The 16,401-nt window shown below is 45.0% G+C and overlaps 1 protein-coding gene across 2 annotated transcripts in view; it reads right to left on the bottom strand.

Annotated features, from left to right (window-relative positions):
- Ntf3 (neurotrophin 3) overlaps positions 1-16,401 on the bottom strand; it is a 62,608-nt gene that overhangs the window by 25,017 nt on the left and 21,190 nt on the right. The window contains exons 1-2 of one of the 2 annotated variants that reach the window (XM_047550503.1): positions 14,259-14,328; positions 13,433-13,517 (exon numbers count right to left, since the gene is read on the bottom strand). The exons of the other annotated variant lie outside the window; for it this stretch is intronic. The gene's annotated coding sequence lies outside the window, so the exon portion shown is untranslated. Of the gene's footprint in view, positions 1-13,432; positions 13,518-14,258; positions 14,329-16,401 lie in introns of those variants that run through there. 2 annotated transcript variants of the gene reach the window in all.

Genomic DNA, 16,401 nt, shown 5'->3' with positions numbered 1-16,401 from the left:
ACCAGGACAGCAAAATTACAAGGCTGGTAGAATTCAGGCAATAAGTGTGCTGAGATCTACCACTAAGTACCCCTTCTGAGTTCAAATCCATATTGTTGCCTATGGTCTCCATGTATCAGAGTTTCCCCTGGGCTGCTTCATCTTTTCTTCCAAAGAAGAGAATGGACTTATAAAAGGATAGGAATAAATACTTAAGAGGAGACACTATATGGCACTGGGGAGGTGTGGCTCATGTGGAGATGTACCTCTGTTCCTTGGATGAGATTTCTGACAGGACCACAGAAGGAGTCTGCCCCAGTTTATAACCAGATTTTGACTCAGAATTAGGTAGGCAATCTCAAAAGTAAAAAGAGCCCCTAGGGCTCTCAAAGTGAATCCAGTTTAAAGGGTCTGCATTAAGATATTGCTTTGGAGAGAAATAAAAGGCAATTATAGGTGTGATGGAAAATGCCTCTATCTTTTGCCATGTAATGCACATATATTATATGTCATATATACACATATACGTGTACTTAAGCGTGTATATATAAAACAGTGGAGGACTTAGCATGAATTCCGCAACCAAATCAAGGTAGAGTTGATATCACTGAACAGACTGTGATTATGTTGATTGAAACCAGATTTAAAGGACCAGGGGAATTTGTTTGGGAACAGAGAATAGGATCAAAATACTCCTTCAGAGAGGAAATCTCATCAGAGGAAAAGCCTGGCGGGTGGAGGAGCTGGCATGGTGGGAAGGCAGGGCATGAAACAGCATGATGGCTTTATGGCTGCTTTTGGGAAAGTGGCGTGAAACTGATTCTTTGCCTGTGTCCAAGGGTGTCCGAGGTACAGAGCATGATGAAGCCAGGGGGGATGGCGATGAACAAAGAAACATCCAGGGAGGAAGGGAGGAAGGGAGCAGGAAAGGCCACTAAGAGGGATTGGTCTGTTTATCCCTCTGTTGCTGCACACTGACAAATAAATTCACTCTGATTTGGTGACTCAATAGTGAAACATACCTCATCTCTAACTGTCGGAATTCAAGAATGGATGTTCATCATGTGTAGGTTTGAAAGCAACAAGATTAATGGACAGGTCTAGCAGGGTGCATCAGAAGAATCTCTTTAGACACAACCATTTGAGGAGGGGTGTGAGAAGGGAGACAGAAGAGCCTGGCATTTGGCCAATCACTTGCAGAAGAAAATAGCAAATTCAGAATTCCATCCTTTTAAGTCAAAGCCACTTGGGGCTCCAAGTGACCATATACTGACCAAAGGCAACTCCAGTACAGCACAAGGTCATGTTCACTTGGGAGACCTCACCAAACACATGACTTGAAATATGGTGGCATTTAAAAAAAATCATTACAGAGGAAAAGGATTTTTAGCAATCAGAAGAAATTTGGACATCAATGAACCGCTCAATCTTCATTTTTACAACTAAAGAAACTGAAACCCCAAGGAGCTTCGGTGAGCCACTCAATGTCACATAGACAGTTTATAGTTGAATCGAAACTGGGTTTTATGCCTACAATTAAACAAACATAAAAGTTTCTTTTTTTATTCTTTTCAGATGTTGGTTGTTTTTATGAGATCAACTTTGTCACCCTCAATCAATTGATCAATTAATAGAAGACACCCTTGGGAGCTTGTCCTGGGAACAGGTAAGTCAAATACAGAGAAAGAGCACCCAGAACACTGAAGACTCCTTCCTCCTAGGCACGGAGGCATCTAAATTTGGGGGATCACTTCTGTTTTAATGCAATGCCATCATTCTCATTCCTGAGTTGGGGGAAGTTCAGAGATAAAGGTCAGATAAAGGTAACAGAAACCAAATCCTAGGAACACCTCTTAAATTTCCTTCCCGGTGATCCAAAAACAGAGTGTGGCATGTCCCCACCTTCAAGGGCATGGAGAATTTCTATGGCTGTCAGTTTCTTGCTGTTCTCTCCCCTCCTCCCATAAACAAAAACCCACTGGTACTGAGAGTTCATGTTCTATATTCACAGGGCAGATAGCTGTCAGTCCTCCCGGGAAAACCCAACCTACAGCATTACTTGCCTGTACATTTTATAAGTGGAGGAATTTCCATTTTCAAGTTTGAACAGGAAACTACTCAGGAAAGAATACGAAAAAAAAAAAAAAAAAGAAAGCACATAGAAAATAGTATTTTGGTGAGTAGGCAGTACTTTCTGGATGTATTTTTTTTTTTAACCGCATTTGAGCAGATTTAGAGTTCCCATTTCCCCCTCTTCTCCCCTCTGCTGTTCTCCCCACTTGAGCATGTATGTGTTCACACACACACCACTTCTGGAATGAATTGATGCCTAGGAAAGTCTGGATCAAAAGGAGAATTTGTCAGAAGAATTATGAGGGAACAAGAACTTGTCATAAAGACACCCCTGGGGCTGGCACGACATTCTTCCAGCATTATCCTTGCAGGATGGTTTTAGAACTCAACAGTACAAAGACAGGACAGACCCTAGTTCCATTTCCACTCTGTGGACTGCACTGAAGCAGAATACCACAGCTGCTTTTCCCAGAGTGTATCTCGCCATGAGCACAGCAGATAAAGCTGGGTCTGCCATTTAGGAAGAACTTCCTAAACTTGGTGTTGAAAGGTAACAGACTGTGGCATGACCCCACTTTCCAAGGGCATGGAGGAGGATCAAGGATTCTTTTTAAAGCTCTGGTGCACACCTGTGCCTGAGACCAGCTTGAGGTGGCTCAACCTGGAGATGACCGCCCAAGCCATGTGATACCCATGGATCCCTTTCAGGGCCACCATGGCCTGGAGGTTCTTCAACGGTGTGGAGGCATGCAGGGCATGAGGCTGGCCAAGAGTCTGGGGACCTGCTTTCAGCCTCCAGTTTTGCCACCTACATTTGGGTGGTCTTGAGCAATCCCTGTCAGTTCTGAGTTTTGACAGGGGGCTAAAAAGAGAAGTTTCTAGGATAAATGTTCCCTAAATAGGTACTCCTGGTGCGTGGCTCCTATTAGGCAGACACAGATGCTGGTGTGAGATCCACCACAAGCCTTTGCTGCACCTGCTGCTTCTGTGACTCCCTTCATTGGGGAGGTTAGTGGAGTCACTGGCCTGGGACTCAGGAGGCCCAGTTTGACCAGGTGAGCAGCACAAAGCAGGAGTGAGAAGTCAGAGGGTCTCAAAGGCAAACTCTGCCATCAACTAGCAGTTTGAATGTGAATCAGTCACTTAATTTCCCCGTCCCAGCATTCCCAGTCATACAGTCACACTGTTACCAGGAACAAGTGAGGTGTTTCCTGGTATGTGCCGAGTGCGCCTGCTGCCTGGCACATGGTAGCATTCAATAAATAGTAGATCCTTTCATTTAGGAAAATGTCCTGCCTTCTACATCAGTTTTCCCACTGGTACACTTCTAGGGAATAAGCTCTGCTTTATCTCTGTATGGTGTCAACACTGTGTAGATAAAATGACACAACACCTGTTGTGAGGGTGTCACTACCTTATGAATGGACATATGAGAAGCTGTCCTTCTCGGCTGCAGAAACCAGTCCAGATCAAAGCTGTGTCACCTGCCTAGTTCATGGGTACAGACCACGAGGCCAGAGTTCTCTGCTCTCTTGAACCTGGCTCTCCATGAAGCTGTCCCCAAGGTTCCCAGCCCATACTGTCTGTTCCCAACTGCACAGTCCACTACCCTGGAATGGAAAGGGGTGTTTTTCACTTAGTGTGAAATAGGGAGCAGCCCTGAACTGAGCAAGGGATGTAAGCTTGGACATATGAATCTGTCTCTCTGAGCCCAGTCTCCACATCTGGATAAAGATAGCAACCCTTGGTCTATCCATCTTCAGTGGCTCTTCTCAGTCTCAAGTGATGAAATGTGTCTTGAATGAGCTAAAGAGAGTCATGAGGATGGAAATGATTACTTCATGTCACACGTGGATGACTTGCCATCCTAATGAGGCTCTAAATGTTCTAGGTGCTTGGAAGTAAAGATCTTGACAAGGTCTAGCTTATATTCTCCATCTTCTCTCTCATCCTGGAATTTAGACACCTATATTTAACACATAGGACACTCAATAAATTCATATAATAATAATTTAGTCATATAATAATGAATTCATATAAGCTCATAAAAATGGAAGTAAGCTAGAATGTGGTCATTTTGAGTAGTGACAACAGAAACTCTTCTTCAGATCTGAGCTTTAGATCAGAGCTTCTTTTCTTCATCTCAGTCCCTGCACCTATAGTCTCCTGGAGAGGTTAACATTACAGATTCTCAATGACACCCAGCCTCACTGATTCACCATTTTAAGGAATGGGGCTCAGGAATTTATAATCTGAAATAATCTTCCAATGAATCTAGTAAAAATCAGATCTGGAGCCAATGCTCCATGCCTGTCTTGAGATTGGCAGGAATCTCTCTCCTACACAATCCCAGCACTGGTGCTTCATCCAGAAACAGGTCAAAATGTTGCTGCCCAACTAAGCTGAGATTCCAAGTTGGTGTTCCTGCAATAGAGTATCTGTTGGGGCCTCCTACCTGGGGAGGAGCAGCTGTACTGTCCATCTGAACCCCACGGCAAGGAGTTATATGCCAAGAATGCTGGACTATTCTAGCAGAAAAGCAGAAAGAGCATAGTTTAGGTCAAACCCAGAATCGGCATAGCACCCTTTCCCCAGTCCCTTTTCAAAGAGCATACAAATTAAGTATTTTTAAAAGTATGCGTCTATCACCTTTTCATTGTTATCACAAAATTATAGGCATACAATGGGTTAATTCAACCTTCTAATTTCTCAGAGAGAAAACTGAAGCACAGAGATAGGCAGCTGCTTGACTAAAGTCACACAGTAAAGCATTCCAATAGTGTGACATAACAGGAAGGAGACTGAACCACCTGTGCGGTTATCCAAGCATTCTGCAGACCTGCCAAGAGACCACAGCAAAATCTTTCTAGTGCTTTTAAGTAGCGGAATTCCTCCTCTAAAAATCCAACATGAGGAAAAGTCCTTTACTTTAGGCCATGTCCTTTATATAAACCCACCTTCATAACAGTCCACACTTTTCAGGGCTCCTTCTCCCTCTCATGATTTCTTCTGTCTCTCACTCCCCTACCGGCAACCTCAACCATCTCTGCCTATTCATCTATAGCCTGCGGTAAGGCCAAGCTCCAGAGCTACAAATGCTACCTTTGTCATCTGCCTCCCCACTCCCAAGCATCCTGATGATCTCTTTTGTAGCTCTTCTATTTTGCCTTGTCCTTAATCTGTTTCTACCTCAAGACTGTTTCTAAGCTGCATAAGGGCACCTATCAATATACCCCCATCATCCAGCACACTTAGGTGACTGATATGCATATATTTATTTAAACCACCTCTCAATCCGATGCCATCATCTGGGTCCTGCCTCTTTCACTCCAGAGGGAAGGAGATGATACCCGCTGGATTACCTTAGATTTAAGGATGAACAAGGCAAACTCAGAATTTGAAGACACATGGAAGAGGTCTATTCACTTTGCTCCTTTTTGTACAAAACAGTAGGACAGAAAGAGAGCTGATTTTCAGGGTGAAGTGTACTATATATTTAACCTGAGAAAGGCCTTTTGAAATCACTGTATCTCAGGCTGTGTGAATTTATGATTGCAATAATTTTGATTGTTCAAGGAATGTTCCCTGGGGTTACAGTTCTGAAAATACCTCTTCCCTCTTTCCAGGGTCCAGTGCCAATCCACCACCCTGGAGATGCCCAGCAGACCACTCTCCACTCTTTAGATATTGGACCAAAATGAAGAACAATGGAAACTCTTCCAAAGAAGCCTGTCCTTCCACTCACACAGTTCTCTATTGTCTCTGCCAAGAGACACATTATGAAAATGAGTTGAAAAAACAATCCAGCAATTGTTCTCCTCTGTCACAGTGAAGATGCTCTGGACAGCCAGAGTGCTAAAGCAGCCTGGTGTAGCACACGGCTCTGCATGAACACCCGTGCTGTGCACCTAAAGACCAGCAATCACGTCATAACATGTGGGTGTTAACACTGCCCTCCCAGGGTAACAAGGGAGCATTTATATTAGTTCAGGAAAAAGATTTAAATAAGTCTTAAGAATGTAAAGTTAAAGTGAGAGAGAATTAGAGGGCCCAGCTGTTCTCCATCTGTCTTCACTTAGGACATTAAAAGAAGCGAGGGTGAAAGGCTCACGATCTACCTGTGGGCTCATGTTCTACCTGTGGGGTGGGAGGCATTGGCATGATGGGCCTATGGCACTTTGGATTCATATTTTGCTATTATTTGCTGAGTGGGTACAACATGCCAGGGGCAGTTCTAGGCACCATCACATACATTTTCTTACATATTATATATTATCTTACTTAACTCTTACCTCAGGCTTCTAGGGTAAGTGTTGTTTTATTGTAGAGGAGCAAACATAGGTTCAATGGTCATTATTAAAATTAGTGACTTGAATTTGGGTATTCTAACTCTAAACCCAGTGTTCCTTCCATTAAACTAGAGGTGGCAAATGGGTTTCAGTCCAAGTTCCAAAGCAAATTGATTGATATATGGCAACCTAGGGATCTGTGTTAAGCATTAAAAGATTTGAAGCTCTGAGATTTGAAGTAGTGATTGATTAGTGATGTCTGCTATGCACGAAGATGTGTCAGAGTGCTACGATTGTGATGTCTGCTATGGGCAAAAGAGTGGAAATGGGATAAATGCTGCATTTACATGTCAATCCTGTGAACAGGGCTGCCCTGTTGCAAACTGCTTTATCACAGATCCAATTTTCTACTATGTCTCTTTAAAAATTTCCCCATACACATTACCCTCCAAATATGTTCAACAGTCTCTTGATTTTCATTCCCCACGTCTTCCGAGTTCTTCACATTTCTCTTTAAATGTCTAGCCCTCCTCCCCAAATAAGTCTTGGATCAGCGTGGCTTATGGGCACAGAGTTCCCTTCTAAGGGCTTCTTTGTGTAGGCTGCCCTAGATTAACCTTCCTCATTAACCAGAAAGTTCCTTCAGAGATGAAAAATATTCTCACAACTCAGAGGGGACATACTTTATGTGATAACTGAAAACCATTCCCTGGAATGATCATTACTGACCACAGGCTGCAGTTGATGGACGATGGAGAGTGGAGTGAAGGGGAATAGGGTGTGCAGGGTCACGGGAGGTGGGCGGTGGAGACGGGACTAGACTAGAGGGTTAAGAGGAAGAGAAAAGGCAGCCAAGATGTCACTTTCAGAGCTCAAGCAAAACAGTGCTGCTTGCTTTGAGCAGGAAGCTGAGGATTGCAAAAAGCAAGTTTAATGACCAATAGCCCAATGCAGTCCAAAAATAATTTACTGCCTCGTGGAGAGAGGGTAAACGTCTCTTCTTCATTTCAACTCTACTGTCTGAATCATTGAAGTCATTTGGATGTCATGCTACATGCAGGACTGACCACATGCAGGACTGAGAGCCTGGAGAAACCAGATCCTACTCTGGGCCCCCTTTAAAGTGATTAAACGTGTATCAGACCAGGCTGGACCCCCTGACAGCAAAGACGTCATGCTTGGAGCAGCAACCCTGGGAAATACTCATTGGGCAAATCAAGACCTTAAAAAATAATTACAGTTCACACATCCTGAAACAATAATGACTTCAAAACCCCCTTCACATGTGATTTATACATAAGCAGATTTCCCCCCTGAACCTTCTCCCCGATTCCCATTCTGCTCGCTCCACCCAAATCCAAGTGGTTAGAAAGTCAATATTCCTAGGTCTTGCTAGAAAGTCCAGATGGAAAAACCCTGGTCTGTATCAGGAGGAAAAGAACTGCTAACACCACCTGCCATTAAAATTCTTGTACACCCAATTGTGTATGAATGTGAGTACGTGTGTGTGTGTTCCAAGAGGTTCAAAGAAGAAAAGAGAAAAATTAATTAAGCCTATACCTCTCTGCCAAGGAATCAAATGCTCTCTGGGGCCTGGTATTGAGGCAAAGAAATGCACTCCTACAGAGCTGCTGGTTCTGATCCAGTGTATTGTGAACAATGAGATTAAATCTAGGGTAGGAGGGGCCTGTTAGTGACCTAGCCATTTTTTTGTTGTTGTCCCTGGGAAGGCAATCACTGTTAAATGTGCATTTACTATATGCCAAGCAATAGCTAGAAAGGAGCACAGGAAAAAGGAGGGATCCCTTGGATGACTGGCTTTGTGGGGGTAAAAGAATGAAATGGAACTAGTTCTGCCTCTGTGAGGTCCCAGGGTGGGAAGGATGATGAAGTGGGTTCAGGAAAAAGGAAATGGCAAGAGTCTATGCTGGCCCTTTAGGACATATTGCAAATTAGAATGTGCATATGGAATAGCTAATCAAGCATTTTTTTTAAATGTCAGACTTAAAGGCATGCATCAAGTGCACAGACCTCATGGGCCTGAGGAGAAGGAGGAATAGGAGGCCAGAGACCCCAAAAGAAAAGGCTGCTGAAGAAATGCAGCCCTCAAATGCCTGTGATGAAAGCTGCTGTGGGGCCACAGACCCCTGGGAAACCACAGCCCAAGCACCTCGATAACTGGGCCTGGGACGGGGACGTGTGCTGAGCCCTGGTCTTTCCTCTCTCTTATTGCAACTGCAGGTGTAAAGAAATGGAAATGAAATTTCACAGCCAGGCAATGATCCAACACGCAAGTTCTTCCCTAAAGATAACAAATACAGAAACAGCCCAGAAGACGATGGAATCACTTATAAAATTCAGGAAATAGCATTTTGCAGGAGTGTGAAGGAGAGGCAGTGCAGTGTGTCACCATAGCAGGGGTGGAACAGCAACATCTTTGAGAGTGAAGGACAGATGTGTCCTGAACTGGGGACCTGGAGACAGGCCCTGAACCTTGAGCTTCCCAAGGTCTCTTCTGAGACACTCCTTCACCATGAACTGACTCCTCTGGGCTTAGGGGTTTCCAGGAAACTTTATCAGGGTCAAGGAGTAGGGGTGTGGCCAGCCTCCATCCTCTGACCTCATCCCACTGGAGATTCAGATTAGGAAGAGAAGATGAACTCTAAGCACAGAAAAAACACTTTCTGGGGAGCCAAGTTTGGTGTCAACTTTAGAAGGAAGGAGAGTGCCAGAGTGGTGCTCATTAATTGAGAAATGAGGACATAAAGGAAATCCAGTCAGTGAATAGAGGAGAATCTACAAATTTCATCATCAGAGTTGAATTTGCCTCCCAGACCTTCTGCTAATAGGATTTTCCATGGCATGCCAAGAACCCCAACAGAAGAGTTGGGTGGCTGTCTTGTAAAATAGCAGGGCTGGGGCGTGTCACCATGGGTGAGCATGGATTCTGTCAGTGTGTATACGTGTGCATGGGTGTGTGCGTGTGGGGGGGGTCCCCTTTTTCAACATCGTCAGTCACAGAGAAACAAGGACTAATTTGTCTACCTGCCAAAATCATTTCAGAATTTGTTTAAAGGACTTTCAAAGAAGGAATAAGCTCCTTGTGGGAAGGGATTAAACCTCATTCAACTTCTTGCCTGGCTGTGTAGCATGGAATAAATGTTTGCCAAAGCATAGGAAGGTTAGTCACTTGTTCTGGGAATTCATAATGCCACCCTGGGGAAGGTTTTTCCTTAATCCTAGCCCTGGTCTTTTATCTTATTCCAGGTGTCTGCTAGAAAAACACCTTTCATTCACTGATCCATTCATTCAACAATTATTTATTGACAATTTACAGTGAGCCAGGCACCACTGCTGGGTGTGGTTAGGAATCCTGCTGCGGACAAGAGGGAATTCTTCCTGCCCGCAAGAAGTCCAGCATCAAGTGAGAAGGGTGTTGAAGCAGTTGTGACAGTAACAAATGCAGGGTGTTAGGGAGGCAGCAGCATGCCACCGGAGCATGTGGCAGGGGGTCGTAGCACAAGACGGGATGGTCAAAATGCCAGCTGAAGCAGATAAGAGTCAGCAAAAGAAGCCTGGGGGCAGATAGAAGGAATGGCCAGGTAGTGGGAACAAATGTGTGCTTAGGCTCTGAGGCAAGAAGGAGCACTGTGTATTCTGGAAACAATCCAGTTCAGTATAGTTGAAGGGGAGTGGGGGGAGGGAGGGAGGAAGGGGAAGGAGGAGATCATGAATAGTCTTGAAACTCATGTTAAGGACCAAAAGATACTGAAGAGGCACTGTAAGATTTCAAGTAGAAAATGATCCAATTAGTTCTGCAAAATGTGGAGAATGATAAGAGATAAAGGTGGTTTTGATTAGGCGATGGGGACACCTGGACAAACTCAGGAGGTATCTTGGAGATTAGGGTTTAAGGATTTGGGGGTTGCCTGATTATGGAGAATGAGAAAGAGACCAGTTGAGGACGACTCCCAAGCTTCTGACTGGAACACATACAGGACCAGACCAGGTGGTTCCACTTATTAAGATGGGAAAAAATGGAGGTGATCCACTGGAGATGGAAAGGTTTGGGACACAAAGAGAGCCCCTGTTCTGTTTGGGGCACCCTGAGTTTTTCACTTGGTAGGAGGATCTATGGGGCAGCTGGATAGGTGAGTGTGTAGCTGAACTGAAAGTACATGTGGTCTTAGAAGCCCGCCTCATATAGACATAAGACACTGCATGGAAGCTTGGAAATTGGCCATGAGCATATACAGAAGGGAACCCAGGTCATATAAAGGAGAAAGTCATCTAGGTCAAGTGGGAAGAAACAGTGCAGAGTAGCAGGAAAACCAGGATGGTGGAACTATCCCAAGAAGAGAAAGAATCTTGAGAAATAAGACATCCTAGAAAGGACAAGCCCAAAGGACAGGATGAGGCTAGAGAAGGGTCCGCACTGTGTCGATGGTGGAAGGCAGATTTCAGCAGGTTTCAGCATCAAACAGGAAAAGTGGAAATTGAGTCTCCATGAAAGAAGTCTTGCTGCAAAGAGGAGAAGCATCAAGAGGAGAAGCATCAAGGTGGGAGCTGTGATGGAGGGAGCCCCAACAGGCAGAGGCACAGAGGAACGTCAGGGGCACCACAACAAGTCCCCTGGACTTCCTCACAATGACAGCATTAGGCTAACATCTAACTTCTGACCATGTGTGTCTCAGCTCCTAAAATGCCAGGAATTATACAGTTGCTGATTCTTCTAAATTTCAAAACACTGCAGAGATTGCTCCTTTGTTCTCATTCTATACCTGTTTAAGAAAAGGATGGAGACGATTATTTTGCCCCTCTTGTCAATGAGCAAAACCAGGCACAGACTGCCTCAGCTCCACTGCCCTGTGGATGGGTAGTGGAGATGGAAGGTTACTCTGCAGTCTCTCCTTCTTCAGTCAGCCCTCCTGGACCTGTTACTGAGGGCTGCATGCAGCACCTTTGTGCTGATAACAGAGCAGTCATTTAGGGACATTGGGTCAACTCAAGCTCCAATCACTTGACCTGAGGGAGCTCACTCTGTTTCCCTGTCTATTCCAGGAAACCTGGTAAAAGTCTTGGCAAATATTAGAGCTCAGACACTGAATCTGGTCCTTGTCATCTCACATACACAGAGCTACAGGAAGGGAATCTTACACAAACCTCCCCTCCAACAGTCAGATACTCGGCAGATTCATGCCAGAGCCTGGACCCCAGGAACCTTGCCAGGGGAAGAGGGGAGGTGGCTATGGGCCCCTAGAGCCCATAGCCAGGGATGCACTCAGAATGCAAATCACTTCTATCCTGTAAGAAGCCAGTTTCAGCCCTGCCTCAAATGATTAGGTGCAGTTGACTCCAAGCAGGGGATGAGTAAATAACGGTGGTGAAGTTCCACCCAGGGCAGAAGAATGCACAGCTTCTGGTGTTCAGTCAGTTTTGAGGGTGAGAAAATGAAGCTCAAGGACATGGCAAAATCAAACAGGTAGGCTACTCTTCTTTCAATTTTTCATTCATCAATTGATGCTGACCTCTATGATCTTCAAACAGATTGGTATTGTTTGACTCAAGGCATTCGGAAGTGTGTGCAGGTGTTTCTGGTTGTCATGGTGACTGAAGAGAGCTGATGCTCCTGGTATTTAAAGCTGGCAGTACATTCTGCACCACTAAGAGCAGTCCCATCTTAAATGACCAGTGTTACTCCTAAGGAAAATTCAATTCTAGTTGATGACCAAAGTTTTGTTACTGACTGCACAATTCCCAGGGCACTTGGAGAAAGAAATCATGGACACAGAACACTTGCCTCTCCTCAGGAGGACACACCCCTTGGGTATCCTCCAGGTTCACACAGCAATAAGGTCTATCCAGTCTGGGGGAGAGGGTGGGCTTCATTACTTCCAGCTTGCCAGAGTTGGTCCTGCTCTCCTAGACCCTGTGGACTCCCTGATTCTAAACCCTAATCCTTATTCCTGACCCTTCTTCTAGCATATCCTTCACAATCTCTCAGTCCCTGTCAACCACAAAAGAGGATTCAGTCAAAAGGTGGACAAAGTCAACTTATTTGCAAGTCAGCATCTACGAATCAACAGAATGTTCCCAGTGTAGCTGCTGAGTACTCTGAGCAAGACAATAACTTTACTGAGCCACGCCTACCCCCCTTTCCTCATCATCTGTACAAACAGGGTACGACGAGACTTTGCCTCTCACTCCAAGGGTATAGGTAGGCTAAATCAGATGGCATGGACAGGGTTGGAGGCACATCAAATAGAGGGTGTGTATGTGTGTATGTGTGTGTGTGTGTGTGTGTGTGTGTGTGTGTGTTTCAGAGACTGACAGCAAGCTTGCAAAATGCAAGTCTAGGTGCATGTCTATGATACTGTGGTAGGGCAGACAGGTGACCTGGCAGCAAAGATCCTTTTATACTATGAAGGGCAGCCCTCCCAGAGTCTAAGCAGGGTCCAGACTGGGTACTTCTGTCCCCAGGCCTGACTTGAAGGCATGTTTCTCTCACCTCACAGCTGACACACAGTATATTACCCAGGCAGTCTGGGGCTGCGTTCAAGAAGCTTGGCATAGCCTCTTAGAGCTGACAGCGATCGAAGACAGATGTGTGCAGTCAAAGAGTAATGGGAGTCACGAAAAGGAGTAGCAGGCTCCCATGTGGGGAGAGACAGGAGCTTGAAGGGGAGCAGTGGGGGCAGTTTAAAGAAGCACTAGCAGGCGCCGGATGCGTGCTGTGTAACCCCCATGGGCAGGGCAACCTCCGTCCCAGTTTGAAGATATTTCCACAGGAAGGAGGGGCTGTGCTCTCTGCAGGGGGCCTGGCCAGGGCTCCCATTTGCTCCACACATTAGGCTCCAACTGAGAATTCTGTTCTGTCCAGGAAGGGAATCCTAGAGAGCACCATCTACCTCCCAATCTCCCCCATGGAGAAAAAGCGGTCTAGAGCGATTTAAGAGCCTAGACCTAAGACAGGCAGCCCAGAGGCAGGGCTGAGATGAGAACTTGAAGCTGCAGAGAACCTCGAACCCTTCCCCCAATCTGCTGCTCCGCTCAGTACTTCTTCCTGCTCTCTCCATTCCTTCCATACTTACTTCGACCCTTTGCTTCCCAACACCCTTTATTCTTTGCCAGCAGACTGCTCTGCTTTTTCTTCGTGGCTCTCAAGCTCCTGAATTGCTAGGAGAGAACACCAGGAGCGGGGTTAGAAGTTTAAAAGGTTGAACTCAGCCAAGGAAGGCGAGACACCTTACTCTCTGGGCATTGCTGTTGCTGGGGTAGATAAATCCTGCTCTACAGGGGCTCCTGCCACGCCTCTTCCTCCTGCATATTTACACCTGCACTTCATGGGCTATAGATCCTCAGTGTCTTTCCTTCATGTTATGCATTGAATTGTGTTCCCCAAAATAGATCTTCTGGAGTCTTAGCCCCCAGTGCCTTAGACTGCCACTTATGAGGAAATAAGGTTAAAGCGAAGGCCTTAGGGTGGGCCTCAATCCAATAAGATGGGTGTTCTTATAAACGCAGGGGCAGACTGGCATAGGGGGAAGAGCACGTGAAGACATACAAAATAGGCCACGTGAAGATAGAGGACATCAGGACTGGATCTACAGGGTCTACCAGACACCACCAGAACGGCAGGGGCAACTGCTTCCTGAGTGACTTCACACTGAACATGACCCTGTCCACACCTTGATTTTGGACTCCTGGTCTCCAGAACAATAAATCCCTATTGCCTTAAGTCACCCTACTCATGGTACCCTGTTATGGTAGCCCCAAGAATCTCATCCACATCCTAACTCCCAAAGGTCCTCCCAGCTTTCTGAAATTGCTTAGGGCCTCCCTCTATGGCCTGCAATACACCATGCAAGGCTGAGTTTTTGTTAACATGTTGCAAAGTACAAGCTAAATCCTGTTTACCTTGGAGCAGAAGAGCTCCTGGGATCTGTCTAGGAAACTTCAACTGTACCCTGCAGGGTTCTCCAACATCTTCCTCCCCTTCCTCTAAGTAAGCCATTTCAAAAAGTCTTGGTTGCCAGACTGCTCCTGATGCTGTTGGGCCTGGAGACATTCTTGACAGATGGCCCTGGTCAGTGGTCAGCTGGGGAAGAGATCCCAAACAAGTGGGCATGAGACTAGGCAAATGGGAGAAGGAAATCCTCTAACCACCCAAAACATCTGCTAGGAGAACAAATACAGCTAAACATGGATCAAAGAGATTTCTAAGTAACAGAGAGAACAGTTTTACAATGCAGCACACAGATAAAGCCAACGGGAAAAGCTGCCGGCCAGGCTCCAGTTCTTCCTAAATGGAACAAATAAACTGATAAGGGGAGAGAGTCCAAGAGGGGTGGGAAAGAGAAGCGAGCACATGTGGGCAGATCTGGAAGCCAGAGAAAAGCACACACTCTGTACAACAGCCAGCTTCCCAGAGAAAGGGAGAGAGAAGGACAGGAAAACCCCAAAGGGAAGAAAGTGGGTATCGGGGGCTGGAAAAAACGTTGACAGGAAATTACACGCACACCATAGGGCCAAACACACTTGCAAGAGACTTTAGAAGACAAAACAATGTGAATGTGTATAGTACTAATACTCATCATCTGTTTTTAATTTATTCTTTAAAACTTTAATAAACCATCATTTATTAAATGTTTCCTATGTGCCTCACTGATCTATGTATAATCATTTAATCCTCATGCAATCCTGTAAGGCAGTTATGCTACAACCCCCACTTTACAGATGGGGAAATTGAGGATGACAGATGCATAAGCATCCTCCTCACAGGCACCCTCTAGTAAGTGATCCAGACGTATTTGAAGGTCAGGCAGCCTGGCTCCTGCCCCAAGTTCTTTCCGTGTAAAATGCGCACTTAGCTGCAAGGTTGGGGATGGTGAGGGAAGAAGACAGGAGGAGAATAATCACAAAATTAGATCAAGAAAGCACATAAACCTCAAAGATCAAGATGGAACAACAACAAAAGATAACAGAGCATGGGGGTGGGGGTGTTGATGGCCTTTCCCATAATGAACAGCATTCTTCACTGGGCTGCCCCAGGTAGGGGCGCCTGGAGTCTCCCTGCTGTCCTGTGATAACCTGTAACTCAGGTTCTCCCACTCCACAATGTGGAAGCTTTTGGGAATCACCACGTTTCTTTAAAATGCTGACATTCTTAATCCCAGAAAGCTAACTTCTAGAAGTCCCTTTTAAGAGGATAACCATATATGTATATATAAAAGAATACGTCAAGGATGGTAACTGCAATATAAAAACTGTGACCAAAAAGAAAATGTGCCTCAGTAATGAAAAGGTTAAACTGTGGGACAGGATGGAATATTATGGGGATAGCACCTTATACAAGAATATTTAAATGCATGGGGAAACACACACAATGCAATATTATGTGGAAAATGCCAGGTAAAATTTATTTATACAGGATGATGAGTCCCTTTTTGAAAAAGGGAAATATGTATACACACACACACAAGAAAGAAAAAGAACTGTGAAGGATGCTGATGGAACAACTATGAAGTTGATGGAATTTCTGTTAACTGTTTTCTTTTTAACATTTTCCTAATTCTGTACATTGAATATATAATACTTATTGTACAATCAGAAAACAATTCTGTTTGTTATAATTACTTCTGGAAGTCAAAACAATGTGACCCCAAAGTTGAGGGATCATCTTTTCCACTTCTCTCTATCTGAGTGCAAGAATGGAGGAAATCCTAGCAGCCCCAAACAGTTCTATGAGATTTCTTCGGTCTTAATCTTAAGCTAGGAAAAGCCAAACTCATGAATTAAGGAGGCAATGTTCTGTATCTCTGACTGGAGAACTAAACACGTGATCTATATCTGAAAATTTAAGGACAGTGCTAAAGAGGCAGAATAGGATGAGCCCACCATGCAGAGGGGTACTGCCATTTACTACAGCTAGTAGAGGCACTGTAGGGAGGGGTGGAAAAGGAGAAGAGAAATTATTTTTAAATAAACAAAGTCAGTGTGAGATAGTGGTTAGAACCACCAGGATTCCAGAATCAGTAAAGAGTGACACTAAGTTTGCCAC

Source organism: Sciurus carolinensis, chromosome 4, assembly GCF_902686445.1.
Source record: "Sciurus carolinensis chromosome 4, mSciCar1.2, whole genome shotgun sequence".
Lineage (NCBI taxonomy): Eukaryota > Metazoa > Chordata > Mammalia > Rodentia > Sciuridae > Sciurus > Sciurus carolinensis.
This window is presented reverse-complemented; position numbering and strand designations above follow the sequence as displayed.